This window comes from Rhinatrema bivittatum, chromosome 5 (genome assembly GCF_901001135.1).
Source record: "Rhinatrema bivittatum chromosome 5, aRhiBiv1.1, whole genome shotgun sequence".
Taxonomy (NCBI): Eukaryota; Metazoa; Chordata; class Amphibia; order Gymnophiona; family Rhinatrematidae; genus Rhinatrema; species Rhinatrema bivittatum.
This window is the reverse complement of record NC_042619.1, coordinates 275,490,083-275,510,529: the sequence shown is the minus strand read 5'-3', so window position 1 is coordinate 275,510,529 and position 20,447 is coordinate 275,490,083. Positions and strand designations below refer to the sequence as shown.

At 41.8% G+C, this 20,447-nt stretch overlaps 1 protein-coding gene across 1 annotated transcript in view; it reads right to left on the bottom strand.

The window, feature by feature from the left end:
• The window catches only part of LRRTM4 (leucine rich repeat transmembrane neuronal 4), an 857,618-nt gene that overhangs the window by 373,016 nt on the left and 464,155 nt on the right, over positions 1–20,447 (bottom strand). The window lies entirely within an intron of this gene.

Sequence of the window (20,447 nt, the reverse complement as noted above, 5' to 3'; positions counted from 1 at the left end):
CTGCTTCTGTTGTTACGATCTTCCAGGTTATGTTCCAAAGTCATTGCATGTCAGAAATTCTCTCTGCATTGGCTACTGTTCTAATGTCTAGCTCTTCTATTTTCTTTTCCAGAGTAGACATCCATTCCTTAAACGCCACACTCTGTTTGAATCATTGGCATTGTAGCTGAATTTTCCCCTTGCCAGCTCCTTGTGTAAGAATTCATTCAAAAAGATATGTAGAGAAATTTCAGAGTCCTCGTTAGCCACTATTTTGATTGGGGATGGAGAGTTGCGTTTGGATTTAAAACCAGCTTGAGCTGTAGAAGGCAGATCAGTCTTGTTAGGTATGCTTAGGCTTATCACCATCGTTATATTGCAAAAACAGACTAAAATAAGTTGAAATTTAAAAAAAAACCAAACAAAACAGATGAGAGATCCAGTAATGTAGCAAAGATCTTGGGAGCTAATTCCTCATGCTGCCATCTTGTAAGATGTTCAACAGTGTTCACTTAATAAAGCGGACTTTGCAATTTTTCAGCTTCAAATATAGTAATATTTTGTGCATAGTTTTATGAGTTGTTACAATGAAAATGTATGCAAAGCAACTCTATTAGTGCATAGTATGCATGAAAATGACTTCACAAAGATAATTTCATAAAACAATATTTACAAAATTTCTGTTAGAAAAACGTGCTATTTTTCTACTGACCTTATTTACATATTAGTACCAATAGAAATATAGCACATCCTAAATGGCCAAGAGTGTGCAAAATACTTCTTCGCTTAGTACATCAATCTCCAGGGTAAGAACAATCATGACAGCTTCACAAAAAATGCTGCATACAAAATGCCATGAATTTTCAAAGCACACCCACACAATTTCTCGTCAGGCATTCAAAATCGCTTATTGTCATAAATGGTTCTGTAGTGAACGTCCTTCATAGTTCCTTTTAGGCCAGTTCTTTTAATGCAATCTTTTTAACTCTCTTTTGGAATCCCATTTTCTTTAATTAAAAATAAAAGACATTTAAGACGGTGATGTCTTTTCAAGCCTGCTGTATTCCTGGGATCACACATTGTTCTGCTTTTCGCACTGCTTTCTTCATAATTGTGGTAAACCCCTAGAGTTGACCCTTTTTATGCTGGGTTGAAATGCACAAAGCCACCTGGGTAGAGGAGACCCTACCCAGGTCTCCCCTATCCAGACTGGTTAACAAATGTATTAAATAGCTGTCACATAGTACCATGAAATGACCACTGGATTGCATTTTATGGGCATGAGTCCTGATGTAAATTGTTTAATGTGCTTTTGGGGGGAAAGTGTGCATGTTTCCTTAATAGATTGGGGACTCTCTGATTGGTTGCTGAAAGAGAAGTGGGTAGTATAAAGGGGGAAAGTTTTGGCATGTTTTTGTCCTTCTTTCCTCTGCCCTCTCCAGCATATGGTGGAAATTTGGGACCTCTAACTATATAATTGCTTCAAGTACCCCATCCTGATGGTTGGAAAGCCCCGGGACCCTTCAAGGGGAGTTGACTAATCCCTGGACTAATAGACCTTTGTCTCTTTCTCCTTAGAGAACAGGAAAGTTATCTATTGAACAAATCTGACATGTGGGCTGGAGTATGAAAATGATTTCTGGGAGGGACTATGTGAGTCTCTACAGCACCTTTAATGCTTTGATAGCTATGTATTCTTGCTTATGTGGCAGCTGGTATGTATAAGTTACAAAAATTTTCAACGCACATTTCTGTGCATCAGTTTGCTTTGAAAATTATCTGAAATAATGTGTACAAACTCTCCCACATAAATGTTCAATTGCATTATACAGGCCATACATTTAAATTGTGCATGTTATTTTACGCACATATAGGAGGCAATGTTCAAAAGGATTTAGGCATGTAAAACTGGGCTTTATGCGTGTAAATAGACTTTGCATGAGTAAATGGGCTTTGGAAAATTGCTACTTTTATGCATTTAATTCTTATGAAAATTCACTCCATGCCTTTTAAAATTTACATTGAAATCCAAATCCTGCCCCAATGTTGTCGTCCCCCCCCCCAACACCAATATTTTATGTACATAAAAATATGCATGAAATTGGGTTATGCACATACTTTTATGCACACAAACCCCAGGCATTTTTAGAACAAAGGTATTTATGCACATAAACCTGTATTTTATGCTTTCAAATTGACCTCCTTATAGCTACTGCACTTTAATGCATGTTCCCCAAAATACTTAATAGGACTATTGGTTTTTCTCTAATTACCAGTGAAATCTTGTAGTTTTAAATTTTGCAAGTTTCCTCCTTCAGTTTTCACATTTGGATCTGCATCACCAAGCCCCACCCTTTGACTTTTTAACTCTGTGACCCCTTTTTCTGCATTGTCACTTGAGAAAGGAAGAAACCATCATGTGTTACCGATCAAAAGCAAAATGAACAAATCTCCTCTAGAGGTTCTTTGTCTGAGGGAAGCAATTGTTTCTAGGCCCTTTAGGATCAGATGGTAGTTTAGCAAATAATAGGCTGCACACTCTGAATTGTTGCTCTAATCAAAAACGTATTTATTAATGTAAAAGGTAAAATGGCATGAACTGTAGCCAAATCAGAAAGAGTCCAGCAAAACATAAAACATTCAGCAGTGAAGGCTCTCAAGGTTTCTTTAGCCTCCCTTGCCTTCAAGATTTCCCTACGAACAAATTATGGGATCTTCAGTAACTCTTAAGGACTCTGCCTTTCTACCTGCAATTTCTGCAACCAATCAGGAATGGCTCTCCCTTCCTTAAATAAATAAACATTGCTGAGCAGACTGGATATAATCTTAAAGGTAAACTTTAAAAGCCTGGCACGCACATTAGTTAGGGAGGCATGAATAAGTTGAGCTTGCGCGTGCCAACCGTATTTTAAAAAGTGCCCAGATATGCACATAAGTGCCATGGCGCGCATATCTCAGAATATTTCAAAAAGGGGCATGATGTGGGCATGAGCATGTCAGAGCCCGGCCAAGAGATGCACACACAAATATTTATGTGCCCCCAGGGAATGCCAAGGCCCCCTGCAGAACTTTACTTCTGCTAGGGAGGAGGTGTAAGTTGGGAAAAACTTTAAAAATAGAGAGATATGAGGGGTTTAAAGTGTCTGAGGCAAGTTGGGGGAATGCAGGCTATCAAACTAAGGGTTACCTGGGAAAACTGCTGGGCGAACTGGTAAACTGATAATGACGTCGGCATGCACCCCCTTTTAAAATCCCCTGACTTAAAGGTGAATGTTAAAAGTCCTTTGTGTGCTGAAGCCAAGAGATATGCACAGAACTCAGGCCAGCGCATGCCACTCCCAGTACACGCCTAAAACGTTTTGGGTGAAAACGGTAAGGGCATGGGCGTGGACTGGGCTTGGCATAGGCATGGTTGTTCCTAGATTTTTCATTGAAATCTGAGCGTAAGTACTATTTACACACACACACACACACGTGCATGCTGGGGTCTCCTTCGGTGTTATTTTACTTATGTTATGGATGGCATGTAAGTCCTGAAACAAAACAAAATTAAGGAGGTTAGTAGAGTTTTAAGGGCTGGGGCTAACAGGTTAAAAGGTAGGCTAGTTAACTAGGGGGCTTAGGAAGTCCTATCTTTTAACTGGAGAAACTGGAAATAGATTGGGAAAACTGGTAATTGCATTGGCGCACGTATCTACCAAAATCCCCCCACTTACGCATGCATCCATATAAAATTACACACACATGTAAGTGTGTACAGCCTATTTTATATCATGTGCACATTTTTTCAGTTCTGTAATAGGGATGCACATTCATTTGAAAGAAAAATGGAAAATGGGATGAATGAGCTCAGTGTCACTTCATATTAAACCAAACAAATTTGACCCCCCCCCCCAATAATTTTTGCTTTTAGTCATTATCAGCAAAGTATTGCAATGCATGCTATTTGAAAAACTTTGCTAAAAACAAATGAAAACTAAAAAACAAAAAAATGACCCAAAAATGAAATCCAAAAAAAGAAAAGAATACCCATGAAAAACAGAAAGAGAAACGAAATGTCTGCCATATACACATCCTTAATCTATAACTGGTTTGGTTCCTATAACCTCTACTGAAAGTTTTCTCCAGGGGTCCAGCTTCCTCTCAGTGAAAAAGTCTTTTCTTATGTTCCTTTTGAACATCCCTCTCTTCAGCTTCATTTGATGTCTCCTTGTCCTTCAGCTTTTCATTCTATGGAACATGTTTCCTTCGGCATTGTTTTTGAAGCCTCCTACATATTTGAATGTTTTCTGTATGTCGCCCCTTTCCCTTCTTTCTGCCAGAACATCTTAGCTCCTTAAGGCACTCTGAAGGCAATTTTTAAAGTGTTTTATACAAGGAAATGCAGGCCCAATATTCAGTGCTGGCCAGTTAAGTAATTTAGCCAGATATGACTAATCCAGTTCGGTAACGATGTATATTCAGCGGCACAGCAATGCCACTAAATATATGCATATATGTATTAGAGATGTGCTTCGGGTAAAACTTTCGTGTCGGGCTTCATTTCGGGGACCCCAATTTTTGGGTTAGCGCGCACTATTGGGAGTTAGTGCGCCACTAACTCAAAAATGATTTTTTTTCACGAAATTTCAGAAAAAATTCTATTGTTTTTCAGTTCTCCCGAACCATTCCAAATTAGGCAATTTCGTTCCCATTGCCTAATTCGGGAAAAACGATTGCACATCCCTAATATGTATGCACTTAGCTGAATAAGTCTACCTGGCTTAGAACTGCTCTATGGGGTGTCTAAATTTAGATGAAATGCGGCTAACTCCGAATATCGGTAATTATAAGTTACATGGCTAACTCGCTCCGCCCTCAGTCCTCCCAGTACATCCTTACTTTTTGCATGTGTAACTTTTAGCTGTACAAGGGACTTATACGGCTAAGAAGTAGCTGCTGATTGAAGGCGTATATTCAGCGGCCTCTACTTATCCACATAAGTCCCGCTTATCCAGCTAAATAGCATTGACCGCACTTTGATTATTGGGCCCTACATGTTTGCCCATGTGAAATGTGTTTTTGAAAATTGACTACCATCAAGGAAACACAGCACATGCTTTCACCCACAGGAGAAAGAGGCATTTTCAGTGGGCGAGGAGTGGGGATGGCAGAGTGAAAGTACAAGCTAAGACTTAATTTTCAAATCCCCATGCATAATTTTCCCTGAAGACTCAAATAACAGGTGCAAAATGCACTGATACTTTTTTAAGCACAGAGCTTGCTGTTTCAGTGTTTGAGGGTCATGGACCTGCAGCCTCCATATATGTTTTATTGTTTGGCCAATCAATTATGATGTTTTTCTCCTGAAATATCTTTCTTTATTAAAAACAGTGGCAGGTTTAATTACATAAATGAATGAGTTAATGAGAAAGGCGGGTTATTACATGAATCATTAAATAACTTTCATACACTGGGAAAATTAACGATATTTCATTGACTGCATGGCATCTTAAAGATGCCATTAAAATAATATTTTATTATTTTAATTTTAAAACCAAAAAATATAAATAAAACTATGCTAGAAACAGTATTAATTTCTATGGATATAATGAAATGTTTTTGTTTTGTATAATTTCATTTTTTTAAAATCTTTTTTATTTGGCGTTTATTTTGTTTTGATTTGTTTCTTTTAGTTGAACTGAAGTAAAAAAACAAAGAAAATTAAAGGAAGGAACCAGGTTGCCTCCCCCTCTCCCTGCCACCAAAAATCTGCCGTGCTGCTATAAAGATTTAAGGCTTTCTTGGGGTTTGTGGGGTCAGCTCTACATAGGACAAAGGAAAAACTGACAGAAAAAATGTATTCACCATGCGGTGAAATACCCCTGCCCTGTGTGTGCAAATCTGCCATTGTTTCTGAAAATTCTACAGCTCATCCTGTCTTCTGCTTCATTGTCTTTCTTTCATATGTAATGAACTATTGCTGTTCTAGTGTACATGTATGTCTGTTTGTAACTCTATTTCTAAAATGGTGTTTCCTTTGTTATGTGTTGCCTGTGGAGCTCACGCTGTTAAGGGCTTGAATCCTTCAGTTCAGGCTTTTTTTTAATGCAGGTATGCTTATGCAAGCAAGAGTATATACAAAATGGAGCTGATGACACTTTTGAATATTTTATTTATTTTTTATTTATTTAACTTTTTTTTTATACCGACAACCGTTTGCACATCGTATTGGTGTACAATGAAACTCAAAACAGGTAGGCAGAGCCTTTACATGGAACATTAATTATAAAATTTGAATTAAAATGTATGACTGGAAGACTTTCAAGAAACAAAAGGAAGGCAGGGCAATTCCTGGAACAGTAGCTGTAAAATTAGAGATAAAAATGTTTCAAAAAAATACATAAAACACAGGTTTTATAAAAGTAAAGAAATATATGTACAGGATATTTACAAGGGAAATCAAACAGTCTTGTGGAAGAAGTTTTATACATTATGTGGAAGGAGTAGCGGGAGGGTAGGCTTGTTGGAAGAGCAGAGTTTTTAGTTTTTTTTTTAATTTTGGGGTGGATGTTTCCGTGCGGAGATCTGGAGGGAGAGAGTTCCAGAGAGTGGGGGCGGCAAGGGAGAAAGCTCTATTCATAGTATATTTTAGCTTGTAGGGTTTGATAGAGGGAGAGCGGAGTGTGCCTTGGAGGGCAGGACGTGTGGATCTGGTGGATGTGCAAGGAAGGAGTGGGGGGCAGAGCCAATTGTAGTTTTCATTGGCGATACTTTTGTGAATCAGGGAAAGAGTTTTGAACAGGATCCGAGATTGGATTGGTAGCCAGTGTAGATCGAAAAGGGTAGGAGTGATATGATCTCTTTTTCTAGTGTTGGTAAGGATACGTGCAGCAGCGTTTTGTAGGAATTGTAAAGGTTTGGTGTGGCTGGAAGGGAGGCCGAGTAGGAGAGCATTACAGTAATCAATCTTGGAGAGGATGATAGATTGGAGTACTGTGCGAAAATCTGAGAAATGCAGGAGGGGTCTGAGTTTTCTGATGGCTTGTAGTTTAAAGTAGCAGTCACTTAAGATAGCTTTGATTTGGGGTTTGAAGGAGAGTTGATTATCAAGACGAACACCAAGGTTGCGGATGTGTGGGTGGAAGGTGGTGGAGGAGTAGGATGGAGGAGGGGAAGGGAGTGGTAGTTTAGTGGAAATGATGAGGAGTTCGGTCTTTTGGGGGTTGAGAGCAAGGTGCATGTCAGTGAGTAGTTTGTTGATGGCGGTAAGGCATGATTCCCAGTTTTGGAGGGCTGAGTTAAGAGAGTCAGAGAAAGGGAAGAGGATTTGCACATCATCTGCGTAGATGAAGTGTTTGATGTTAAGATTAGTGAGGAGGGTGGTGAGAGGAAGCATGTAAATGTTAAATAAGGTAGAGGAGAGAGAGGAGCCCTGGGGAACGCCCTTATCCAATTTAATGGCATCAGATTTGTGGTTGTCTAGGAGAACTGTAAATTGGCGATTTTGTAGATATGATTTAAGCCAGGAGAGTGCAACTCCAGTGATACCGATACTGTTTAGGATGTTAAGGAGGATGGTGTGGTTAACAGTATCGAAAGCTGCAGAGATGTCTAACATAGCAAGAAGGTAGGAGGTACCAGAGTCAGTTCCCTTGATAATGGTGTCAGTAAGAGAGAGGAGTAAAGTTTCGGTGCTCAGGTGCTTTCGAAAACCATGTTGTATGGGGGGAAGAATGTTGTGTTGTTCAATGTAGTCAGAAAGGCGAGAGTTAACAAGCTTTTCTAGGGTTTTAGCGAGGAGGGGAAGGTTGGAGATGGGTCTGAAATTAGAGAGGGTGGTGGGGTCAAGATTGGGTTTTTTAAGGATAGGTTTAACTACTGCATGCTTGAGTGGGTTGGGAACAGTGCCTTGTTCTAATGAGCAGTTCAGTAGGATAGAAAGGGGTTTGGAAAAGGTTTTCGGAATGGAAAGAAGGAGTTTAGAGGGGATGGTTTCAGCGGGATGAGAGGATGGTTTCATTTTTTTTAGGATGTTTTCTATTTCTAGGGTGGAGGATGATTCAAAGGTAGACAAGGTAGATGGGAGCGAGTTGAGGAGGGGTAGGTTAAGGTTATTGGGGTTAGGTGAGAATTGTGCGGTGAGGGAGGAGACTTTGTTTTTAAAAAACAGAGCCAGTTCGTTGCAGCGGTTCTTAGAGGTGGGGATTTGGGTATGTGTTGAGGAAGAGTTGGTAAGGTTTGAGATCAATGAAAAGAGGGCTCTGGGGTTGTGTTGAAAACCATGTATTTTTTTGGAATAGTATTCTCGTTTAGCTACAAGAATGGTGTTTCTGTATTCATGCATAAGCTGGTAGTAGGTTGTCTTGTGTGCTGGGGAGGGGAGTTTGCGCCAGCATCGTTCGGCCTTTCTAAGGCGGGACTTGAGGTTTCTAAGTTCAGGTGAGAACCAGGGTTTTTTATTTGGATGGGTAGCTTTGATAGTTTTTGTCATGATGGGGCAGAGAGAGTTGGCAATGTTTAGGGTGAGGTTGTTCCAGGATGAAAAGGCATTGTCTGGAGATGAGATGTCGAGTTGGTTGGTGAGGGAAGAGCATGCCTGAGAGAGGGAATCTAAGGAGCATGATTTACGGTATTTGAGTGATAGGGGCAGGGAGGGGGATATAGGGGTGGGTGGGGGAAGTGCAATGGTGGTACGGATGATAGAGTGGTCAGACCAGGGTACAGGAAGACATGTAGGAGAGTGGATGGTTTTGATGGGTGAGTTTGTAAAGATAAGATCAAGAGTATGTCTGGCTTTGTGTGTGGGATCATGTATGTTTTGGGTAAAGCCCATTGCTTTACCCAAAAGCCATTGCTTTACCCAAAAGCCCATTCCTTCGAGAGAGGAGATGAAGGCTTCGCATGCCGGAGATTGGGGGGTGGCATCAACATGTAGATTAAAATCTCCTAGGAGGATAGTGGGAAGGTCTGGAGATAGAGAGTTAGCAAAGAATTCGATCAGAGGAGAGGAGTCTTTTTCTAGCAGTCCAGGGGGGGTGTAGATAATGCAGATTTGGAGGGATTTGGATTTAAAGAGACCAATTTCGTATTGGTTGGGGAGGTTGCAGGTATAGGGTGTAAGCTTAAGGTCTTTTTTTGCAGCTAGGAGTAAGCCACCTCCTTTTTTGTTCTTACGTGGAATGGAAAAGAGATCATATGTATCGGAGGGTAGTTGATTTATGAGGGGGGTGTCATGGGGTCTGAGCCAGGTTTCAGTAACTGCACAGATTTCTGGGTTGTATTCAGTAGGAGGTCATAGAGGATGTGAGTTTTCTTTTGCAAGGACTGGGCATTGAATAGGAGCATTGATATAAGTGATAGGCCTAGAAATTGTGTTAGTGGGGAGATAGATATTGGTATAAGCCTTCTTTGGAGGTGTACTGGTGAGTAGGATAATAGGGGTGTCTGGTTTATTGTGAATTGGTGTTGGGGTGGTAGGGGGCAGTTGCAGTGAAAGGGTGGCATTGTGAAGGAATGAGAGGGGGGGGAGTGGAGGTATGGTGTTGGGTACAGAGAAAATTACTGTGCAGGGCAAGGATAAAAGAGGTGGTAGGGTAAAACTGAAGAGAGGTAAGTCGTTCCGAGAGAGGGTGGGAGAGGCACAAGGGAGGCACACGAAGGGGCGCACAAAGGGGCAGGCCCCTTTGTTGCGCGACGCCCGGCGTGCGACGCCAGGAGGAGCGAAGATTTAAATGTTCCTTGGACGTCCGGATGACGTCAGTCACAGCGCTGGAGGCCGATTGGTCACGGCGTCTGGGCTCGCGGAGGTGGAGGACGGCCGGGTAGGAGCGGAGGACCTTGGGACCTGCTTCGTGGTCGGCGGGGGAGCCCGTGAGGGGTAAGTGCTGAAATTAAAAGGCCTTACCCCGACGGGCTTAAGCACCGACCGCGCAGGCCTTGCCAGCTGCTGCCGCTCCGAAACACCGCCGCTGCTGAAGAGAAGAAAACGCCGGGAGGAGCGAAGATTTAAATGTTCCTTGGACGCCCGGATGACGTCAGTCACGGCGCTGGAGGCCGATTGGTCACGGCGTCTGGGCTCGCGGAGGTGGAGGACGGCCGGGAAGGAGCGGAGGACCTTGGGACCTGCCTCGTGGTCGGCGGGGGAGCCCGTGAGGGGTAAGTGCTGAAATTAAAAATATGGAGAATATGGAGAAATGTGTGCTAACTATACTCTTGTTTTTCTCTTTTGGCAAAATGATTTGCAACCTAATAGAAGCCTGTGCCAGAAGAATGTTAAAGTTATGTTTTGTTCCCCTTTCAGGTATAGAATGATGGAGACACCCTGCTCCACACAGGTGATTTTTGTCACTAATGTTTACATTTTGGCAAAAACTTACCCATCACAAAAACATACATACATTTTAAAAACCACAGATGAAATAGTAAGCTTCAACAGAGTACAGAAAGGTAGCATTCCCCACAGAAAAAAAAAGAGGTTTAAAGAGTTGGCACCATGGTGCGAAGTTTAAAGACAAGGGACCATGGTGTGAAGTTGGAAGAAGGAAATATGAGAGAGAAAATACCAATAAGTGGTAGATACCTGAAATAGCCTATTCAAAGCAGTAACATAATTCAAGCAAGTTTGGGTCAGATACAAAGAGTAGTAGTAAAGCCAAGGGAGGGAGATAAGTGAAGATCAAGGAAGGCCTGCAGTGACTCATTAGACAGGGGGCAAATGGGCAGAATGGGTGAACTTTGTTAGATTACTATATATCATATATTTATCATATGCTTGATGCTGGAAACACAGACATATAGAAATGACAGCAGACAAGGACCAACTGGTCCATCCAGTCTGCCCAGCAAGCTTATGGTAGTATCTGCCGCGCCATGCAGGGTACCCCATACTTATCAGTTTCCCAGACCATAAAAGTCAGGACCCTCCTTGTTGCTGTTTGAATCCAATTCCCCATTACCCCTTGCTTATTAACCAATCAGATTGCACCTCTCATAAGATATTACTTAATCAAAATTATAATTAGCAATATTCATGAAATTAATGTAACTTACTTTTGTCCCCCGTTTTTTTTTTCTTTTAATTGACAGCGTAAATCAGTCTAAAGATTGGGAGTTAATGAGAAAACAGAGTCATTACATGGGCCATTAAATGACTTTCGTACACTTAATACTAGAAGTATTAATTAAAATAGCTAATGGACTTCAATAGTCATGATTGTTGGTAGGCCAATAAAAAAAGGTTTAAATGATTACATATGCAATTAAATGTGCTAAATATGTGGGCAGGAATAAGTGCCACTCTGCCAGTGTACTGCACTATGAAGGGAATGAATTTCAACTCTACAGCTACACAGATTGCATCACAGATTTGTCAAGTACATTGCAGGCACATATGCCTGTAGAACAAACTTTACAATTTCTCCTCACTCACTAAACCACTTTTAGAGTAAGAGTCTTATTTATGTTTAATGAACATTGCTCTGACGGGCTATTATATAGGAGACACCAGTGGCCAGGTCTGATTCTAACTACATTTCCAGGGATAAATAGGAAGGCAGTTACAGAAAGGGCCTCATTTATAAACTTTTTTTTCTCATAGACAAAGAATGGGAGAAAAGCCTTTGTAAATCAGGGCCAGAGTTAGCTTAAATTTGAAAAAAAAAAAAACCCACCAAAAAACCAGGATGGGAAAAAGACAGTCCCTGAGGGTAGATTAGGAAGAAGAGGGAATCCAGCTCCATCCTTCAGCAAGGGCCAATTCTGGAGGGCTGAGAAAAGCCCGGAGAAAAGGCAGCCAGGAGTACTCAGGTAGAGAGCCAATTAGAGAGAGATTTGAACGGAAGAGAAGAGAACCCTGAAGGAACTTGCAATTACTGTACAAGAGTCTGGTATCCGGGATACAAGGGTAAGGAAGGAGAGACCTAAGAAGGAGCCGGCACGCGGCAGATTCTGTTCAGGGACCTACCTGGGAGCCACTCATACCAGGAAGTGGAGTCAGGGAACAAACGAAAGAGACTGCCAGACATAAATGCAGTGGCAGAAGCAACTGCACGGTTTCTAGAGGTGACCCAAAAGAGCCAAATTAGCTGGAGAGTTTACTCATGGCAATTGACTCTTCACCCTAGACCAGGGCTTCCAAATCCTGTCCTGGGGACCCCACAGCAAGTCGGGTTTTCAGGATATCTACAGGAAATATGCATGCAATAAATGTGTATATACAAAGTCTCTGTGATATGCAAATGTATCTCAAGCATGTTCATTGTGGATATCCTGAAAACCTGATTGGCTGTGAGGTTCCCTGGGCAGGTTTGGGAAGCCCTGCCCTAGACGTGTGCACGGTGGCTCCATTTCTCGGCTGTTTTAGAGCACGATGATAGATGATATGTAGAACCACAGGTTGAGTGTGTAACCCTTAGTGGGGTGTTTTAAGTCCCAGGGCACACAAACTAATTTATTTCTCTTCAGGGGCTGCACTGACTAGCACTCCTTTCAGGTCCTGAGCTCTCTGTCCCAGAGGTGGATTCTTTTTATGTGGGGAGACTCTCGTCTATGACCCAGATAGTGGTAAGAAAATCCTTGTGTGTTGGTAGCTGTGGCAACTCCTGGAGGGAGTTACTGTAAGAAAACAGGCAGGACCAGGCACTAAATGTTAAATAATAATTTACTGAATAGATAAAGGCAAATTAAAGTCCATCTTTAAATAAATGTGCAGGTATAGATGATTCTTTGTGCAGTTAGGGTGTCTCATCTTGGGCAGGTGTCGTTTTCTTCAGCAAACTAGTTGAACTTCCCAGTTGGTGCTGTAAATGTGCACTAAAGCTCTCCCAGCAGCTTAACCGAGATTCCTATGTCAGGGGTCCCCTTCTAGCATAGCAAAAATTGTCCTGCCTCAATCTCCAGATTCTCACCGATCACCCGGCCCTGTATCCTGGTCCCTTGGGGGGAGATCTGGATGGGGGTCTCTGTTGACCTTACTTGAATCCTTTTAGATGTTCTGAAAAGGGTGTGGTTCAGAAGCCTGCTAGTCCAGCCAGGGTCCCAGTGAGGCTCAAAAACCCTCCTCACAAACAAAAAGAGAGAATACTTTCCTAATAAAAAATCTTCCCAGACTGGTGTTCTGCTGTCACAGGTGCTTTCCACATTCATGAAGTGAATGGAATCACTGGTCTTCAGCCCCTGCCCTCTGAGTCCAGCCAGCGAGGATGTCCTTGCTCAAAGGGGCAGAGTTTAAACTTACTCCCTTCCAAAAATAGGATTCTTCACGCCTTCAGTCGTCTCACACAGCCAAGCCTCTCACAGGTGCTCGTCTCGAATGGGCTCGCTGGTCTTCAGTCCTGGAGTGGGAGACCCACAGGAATTCCAGCAAAAAGAGGCTCTCACTGTAACTAAACTTCCAAAGACCCTCTGGCAGGAAGTGCACAGAGGAGACGCCTCTCAAAAAGCAAAAACCTGATGAGGAATGGAGGCCTCACCAGGGAGGGGAAAAAAAGTATATCCTTATTGCTTGGTGTCAGCATTGAGCTGAAACTAGCCACATGTTAATCTGCAGAATGGCTGGGCAAGAGGGGATGGATAGCTCAAGAGGTGTTAGATCTCAGGGAATGGAACTGGATGGTCCTGCCACAAGTGGTGATCAAGATGGGAGCTCTAAGGTACTCTTTAAATAAGACGCTGCAAACCCTTTCTAGAAATTAATTTCAACTGATTGAATGGTGTGTGGTATGTGCACATAACTTATTTTTAGCATTATAACAATGTGACAACTTTTTGCTTTCTGTTCTCCTTGAATTTTTTTGGCCGCCAGCAATTTTGATCCAGGCATGCGAGAATGGATTTTTCCTTGTCCAATTGAACCAAAGGAAAGTGTCCTGAAAAATTACGCATTATAATTACCTGGTCTATCCAGAGATTATTTGCTAAATCAGGAGAGTATTTCACTATAAGAGCAACACATCAGATATATAGGATGCTTAGGGGAAACAACCCATTTAATTAGGAACCTAAAGTAAAATTTCACAGACAGGAGTAGAGAGGCCTCTCTTCATTGCCTCAACTACATTGTTTTAAACAATTTAAGCACTTCAGGATATACCTGTAAAAAGTTTTTTGGGGGGTCGGAGGGTGGGGGAAGCTAAGGGATTAGTTTTAAAGGGACGGGGTGGATTTAAGGGTTATTTTTGTGTGCCGTTTTCCTGCCCTCCCCCAAAACGATCAATATTGTGGGGTTTTCCTATCGTTTCTGAAGATTTTGAAAATATCGTCCGATATTTTCAATCGTCCGAAGCCCGATTCACATCCCTAAAAATAACACCAGCTCCCCCCACCCTGCCTACACACTGCCATTTGTTGAAGGGCCTAGACCCACTGCTTCATCTTTTGCCACCAAGCCTGACCAGTGCTTACATATCTGCATACTTGATAAGCCTATCTGATGCCTCTGTAGCTGCCACTGCTTCTGGTCTCACTTCAATGGCCAGACATACAAAGTAAATGTGAATGAATTTATGGTTTTAATAAATAGTGTGGTGGAAATTTATTTTCATTTTTGGGAATACAATTCCATGATCCTGAATTACTATTAGACAAAATATGTTAGAATTTGTATTGATCATAGAGAATCAGCACTAAATAGTTTGAGGGTTTTTGTTGGGGGAGGAAATGTAATTTTCACTATTTTCAAATGGATTGAAAGTTAGGAGGAAATGTCCTGAGTGAATAATATAACTAGATTTTTGAAATTTGGTGATTTTGTGATTTGATTGCTTAATAGATATCCCCCTTCAGTATTTAATTGTAGCAACATAAGACCTAGATTTATCAGTTTTGCATGAATAGCTCCTGCGATAAAAAATGGATGTGGTTAGGGTAATTTTTTAGATACTGCAACACATGATGTTTTAGCACATCACATAGGTATTTTACTGCAATAAGTGCTAAATTGAAAGGAGAGAGAGAAAGAGAGAAAACCTCTTCATAAGGCTCGTATATAAATAGTCTTTATACCACTGTAGGAGGGGCAATTAGTAACTCAGGGTGAAGTTTTGCTGGTGGCCTAGGTATTGGGGGCAGTTTTACATGCACAGTCAGAGGTACGACAGCACAGTACACATCAGTGAAGATATGATATGATTTGGAGTGAAGAAAGGTACACAAAGATGAGATTTGTACATTGTACTCTCCACCTAGCTTGATAACAGCTAAGTAGAGAGAGAGTGCATCAAGTTAGGTGGAGAGTACATTGTACAAATCTCATCTTTGTGTACCTTTCTTCACTCCAAATCACATCAAATCTTCACTGATGTTTACTGTACTGTCGTACCTCTGACTGTGCATGTAAAACTGCCCCCCAAAACCTTACCTCGAGCTACTAGTTGCCCCTCCTACAGTGGCATAAAAAGTTGACTAATCTCTCTCTCTCTCTGTCTCCCCCCCCCCTCCCCATATGCTAAGTACCCCTCATATTTATTGTGGGCGTTATGGCATAAGGCCCTAATGCAATGTGATAAATGACCCTATCAGTATGGTATTATAAACTTTTGACTTCTTTATTCTTATGCCTCAGAAAATACAGGTGTACTACATGCCATATATTGATTGTGCAGAAAACAGGACAAAAATAAGAATAATTTTGAGTACTGTTGGATGTTCTGGTTGCCACATCTTATCTACCATATAAATGGGCTTGGACCGATGTGCCGCAAATGCGCACTAGAGAGCAGCTCTACTGCGCATGCATAAGAGCACGTCGTTCAGAGGGCAGCAACATGGTGCTGGGAAGGAATGAAGCGGCCGGAATGAATGAAGCAGCAGGGATGAGCGGCGACGGCAACAGCGGTGGCGGAGAAGGTCTCCGGGGGGTCTCACTCTCATGCGGGGAGAAGCAGCGGCACAGACATAGAAATGGGAGGTCTCCAGGGGTCTCTCTCTCGCGTGTGCGCCTCATCACCGAGCATCGGGCGGGCCAGCAACGAGCCCGGTGGAGAAGCGCGCACAAGAGAGAGACCCCTGGAGACCTCCCATGGAGCAGCGGCGTTATCTAAGCGTCAGGCGCACGTTCTGGATAAGAGGAGGGAGTGGAGGAGGGCTGAGGGAGAGGGACGGTGTTGTGGAGGAGGTGGGAGGGGAAGGAAGAGGATGTGAGTTAGTGGGGAGGGTAAAGTTGTGGAGTACAGAAAAAGGGAGTGGAGGAGGGCTGAGGGAGAGGGAAGGGGGTTGAGGAGGAGGTGGGAGGGGAAGGAAGAGGAAGTAAGTGGGGAGGGTAAAGTTGTGGAGTACAGAAAAAGGGAGTGGAGGAGGGCTGAGGGAGAGGGAAGGGGTTGAGGAGGTGGGAGGGGAAGGAAAGGGAAAATGAGAAGGGATGGAAGGAAAAGATGTAAGTGGGAAGGGTAAAGTGGAGTAGAGAAAAAGAGGAAGTGGAGGAGAGCTGAGGGAGAGGGGAGAAGGGGAAGGAAAGGGAAGGGAAGGTGAGAGGGGAAGGAAAAGGGAAGAGGATATGTCTGAACAAGTGGGAAGGGTAAGAAGTTCTGGAGAAGAGAAAAAAGAGTGGAGGAGGGCTGGGAGAGGGAAGGGGTTGTAGATGAGGTGAGAGGGGAAGGAAAGGAAAGATGAGAGGGGATGGAAGGAAAAGGGAAGTTGTGGAGAACAGAGCGGCTCTAACCGTGCCGGTCTGACCGATGGAATCTCGCCCGTTTTAACGAGCTTAACGGCTAGTAGAATATATAACACAACTAGAAAAGATACAGAGAATGGCAACAAAAATGATAAAGAGAATGGAATTGCTTCCGAAAGGCTAAAAGGTGAATTTTAAAAAACGGGTGTGCACCAAAATTGGGAGATGGTGGACACGCTTGCGTGCCCAAGTCCTGATGTGCAAATACCTTGCTTCAGAAAAAAAAGGGAAGAATGTGGATGGGGTGTGGGCAGGGCATTGGCATTGGCATTCCAAGGTAGGGCCAAGAGATGTGAGCGCAAGTACCTGCACATCAGGGCACGGGCCTAGATATATTTGAGTGTAAAGTTACTTCTGCTATGGAGGAAGAGTTAAGTCTCAATAAAAAATTTCCAGGCATCTATGAAGTGTTTGAATGGTCTGGGATGACTGGGGGGTGGGGGTGGGGGAGTACAGTCTAAAGAACCACGGGGGGTTAGAAGCCCTTGCTATAGACTGGACAAACTGGTGAGACTGGTCATGGAGTTGGATGTGTGCCTGTTATAAAATCCCCTTACTTGTATGGCACAAAGCTGACATTACGCAGCTGTGTATGCACATTTGTAAAATTAGGAGCACACACAATCACTATTTTATAACAAACGCGTGTGTGTGCATGCAGAATATGACATTGCCGGCGTGCCCGTTTGAAACCTCTAGGTTTTGGCTCTTCAGCTTGGCAATGACTGAGAGGGGAAGAGATTTATAAAATCATGAGTGGATAGGAGCACATCACTAGAGAACAGTTATTTACCCTTTCAAACTGTACTAGGACTAGGGGAAAGAAACTCCATGAAAGTAACTAGTAGCAAATGTAAAACAAATCTAAGAAAACATTTTCAGTCAGTGTATAAAAACCCATTGATTTGGTTGCTAGAAGATGCGATCAGGGCTAATAGCATAGCTGGATTTAAATAAGGTTTGGACAAGTTCCTGAAGGGCAGGTCCATTATCAATTATTAGCTAAGTAGATTTGAGGATCAGGGTTAAGTTGGAATCAGGAGAAGGTACCTATTTGATCTAGGAAGCTCATGTACAGTAATAATAATAATAATTATTATTATTAATTGGATCTAGTAGGATTCATAACCTACCAGGATTCCAAAACACATGTATGCAACTGTCAAAGCCATTTATTCAAAACTGATAATCATGTTGGTCAGCAAAATGCACACTGCTTAGAACTTAGGACTACTCTGATTCAGATCAATGCGTCCACATGTCACCCCTTAGAAAATGCTTTGCTTAACTGTACGCATGGCGTACAAGCTCTCTCATGTGGTGCTACAAGTTCTGCTCTTTTTTTGGACATGCTGTCTCTTTTTGCTTCTGTGTCTGTAGGGTAACAATATATGTTTGCTTATGCTTTGCTTTTATAATTGGAGCCTTCTAGCTACAAAAACTGTCTGAAAAGAAAATGGGGTGGACAAGAAACTTGACAGTGTTGCCATGGCTTTGTTCATCTTTCATGTGAAATGTTTTTCTCTATTCCTTTTCATGTTTTAAATAAATTAGCACACTTAGAAGTTATTTATGTAGCTAAACTGATGTGATTTGACATAGAGCAATACCTTATCACATTGTTTTAATAAGTAAACCAATTAATTTGTGTATTGGGAAAGTCAAATTATGATAAATGCTTTGTTTTCAAAGGGATCTTAGGCATTCATGGAGATAAATGACTTGGCAAGGGTCACACGGGGAGTCAGTGGCAGAGAGGAGTCCTGAACTAAAATCCCAGAGTTTCTGCATCATAGATCAATGATTTAACCCTTTGTCCCTTTGTCCTGCAAATGTATTTCTGGAATTTACCTGACAATTAAGAACACATGATAGAGAATGCACATAAACGTTTTGGGTAAAACAACCTCTGATAAATAAATTCACATTCTATGTTTTTAGGGAGGGAGTGGTGTTGAGGAAGACAGTATTTTTCTAGGCAACCATATTGTGTCTCCAAGTAGTCATGAATTCAGATTACACCATCACTGTGCATCTCTTCTATTTCTGATTGAGCTCTACCCTCCCTTTCCAATAAAATATACTTTGTCATAGAAGGCAAGCATTATAAACAATAGGGGGCATTTTCACTATGCTACCTATGTAGTTTGTGCCTGTTATTTCTGTGAATGGGGTTAAGCGAAGGAAAAGTATGTGCATGCATTTGATACATCAATGAATATGTGTTGTTAACCCCTGCTGCCTCTCCCCTTTCCCACCACCTCCCAAGCAAATTACACACATCGGAACACCTACATTTAGACCAGCTAAATATAGTCATGTAGAATCAATAGTAGGATGGTTTTCAAACAGGGGATTTAGCCACCTAACAGATTAGTTGTTAGATTCCTTTTATTTATTTATTTATTGATTGATTGATTGATTGATTGATTTATTGATTTTTTACAATTTTATTTAACAAATTTGTAGACTGCTAATCCAAAGGGCTTTACTGGGTAACTATAATTACATACATAATATAAACACTGTAAACTGCAAACCAGTATAAAACTGGTATAATAAATAGACTAAACTTAAAATGAAATTAAATCATAGGCAAACAAATTAAAATCATTAACACAACAGCCAACTGGACCAACTAGTCCACCAGGGCATGCCCAAAGACTCAATAGGATAATCTGTCCCTTGGAGTGAACAGCAGTCAGAAATGTTTGATCCCAAAAAGATCTCTTAAATCATACCAAACATAATTTTGATATAATTCCTGACTGAAAACCTTTCACATTGTTTGTTTTTAAACACTATATAAACTATATACAAATGAAAAATATACAAGTACAAAAATTAACAATTTATCAAGTTAAGAAATATACTGCAAATTACAAACTTAACTGTGCAATGTCACTTTTGTTTTGAAATGAAATACTGCAACCATCCTTTTTATATTTTCTTGAGATAGTTCTTGTCATCTTTCTGAGTGTATAAGCTTATGTATGCTAAAAATGCTCTCATCAGCAGCAGTTTGTCACTCTGTTAATTACACAGAAAAATGTGTGCATATATGGTTCAGATACAAAAACGAGATGAATAAACACAAGTTTGAAATGTGCCAGCAGTAGTGCCAATCATCAAGGCTTCAATGATTGAAATTAATGCCCTCCGTGCCAGCTGTGAGACAGCAGACTTCCAGAAAAAACATCAGGTCTTTGTAGCTATTGAATAGTTGGCTACATATACAGATGCAAGAACCTGTATAAATTTGAAATTATTCTAAAGAGACATCACTCCATCCAGGAATTATATCAAAATTATATTTGGTATGATTTAAGAGATCTTTTTGGGATCAAACATTTCTGACTGTTGTTCACCTCAAGGGACAGATTATCCTATTGAGTCTTCGGGCATGCCCTGGTGGGCCAGTTGGTCCTGTCTTATGGTTGGTGTTGGGTGCATCGGCCCTATTGCCTGTGGAGCTGCTGTGACCAACACCAGGCCTCACAACAACTCTTCTCTGTTGGCTTCAACCATTCATTTCTCTATGGCCATAGATCTTGGGCCTGTGTTCTTTGGGCCCTCCCTCCTCCTACTAGCATCATGGCAGCAGCTCCTGGTCCCCTCACCACTCCTCTGAACCTACCTACCATCAGTGTGGTGGCTCCTGGGCCTCCTTTCTGCTACTTGAATCTTCCCTCCTTCACCTACCCACTACTATCACCATGGCATCAGTTCCTAAACCTCTTCTCCTCAGACTCTTCTTTTCTGGTGGGATTCCAACCACTAAAACGTATGCCTTGCCTCTCCTGGTGGGAGGCATTCAGCT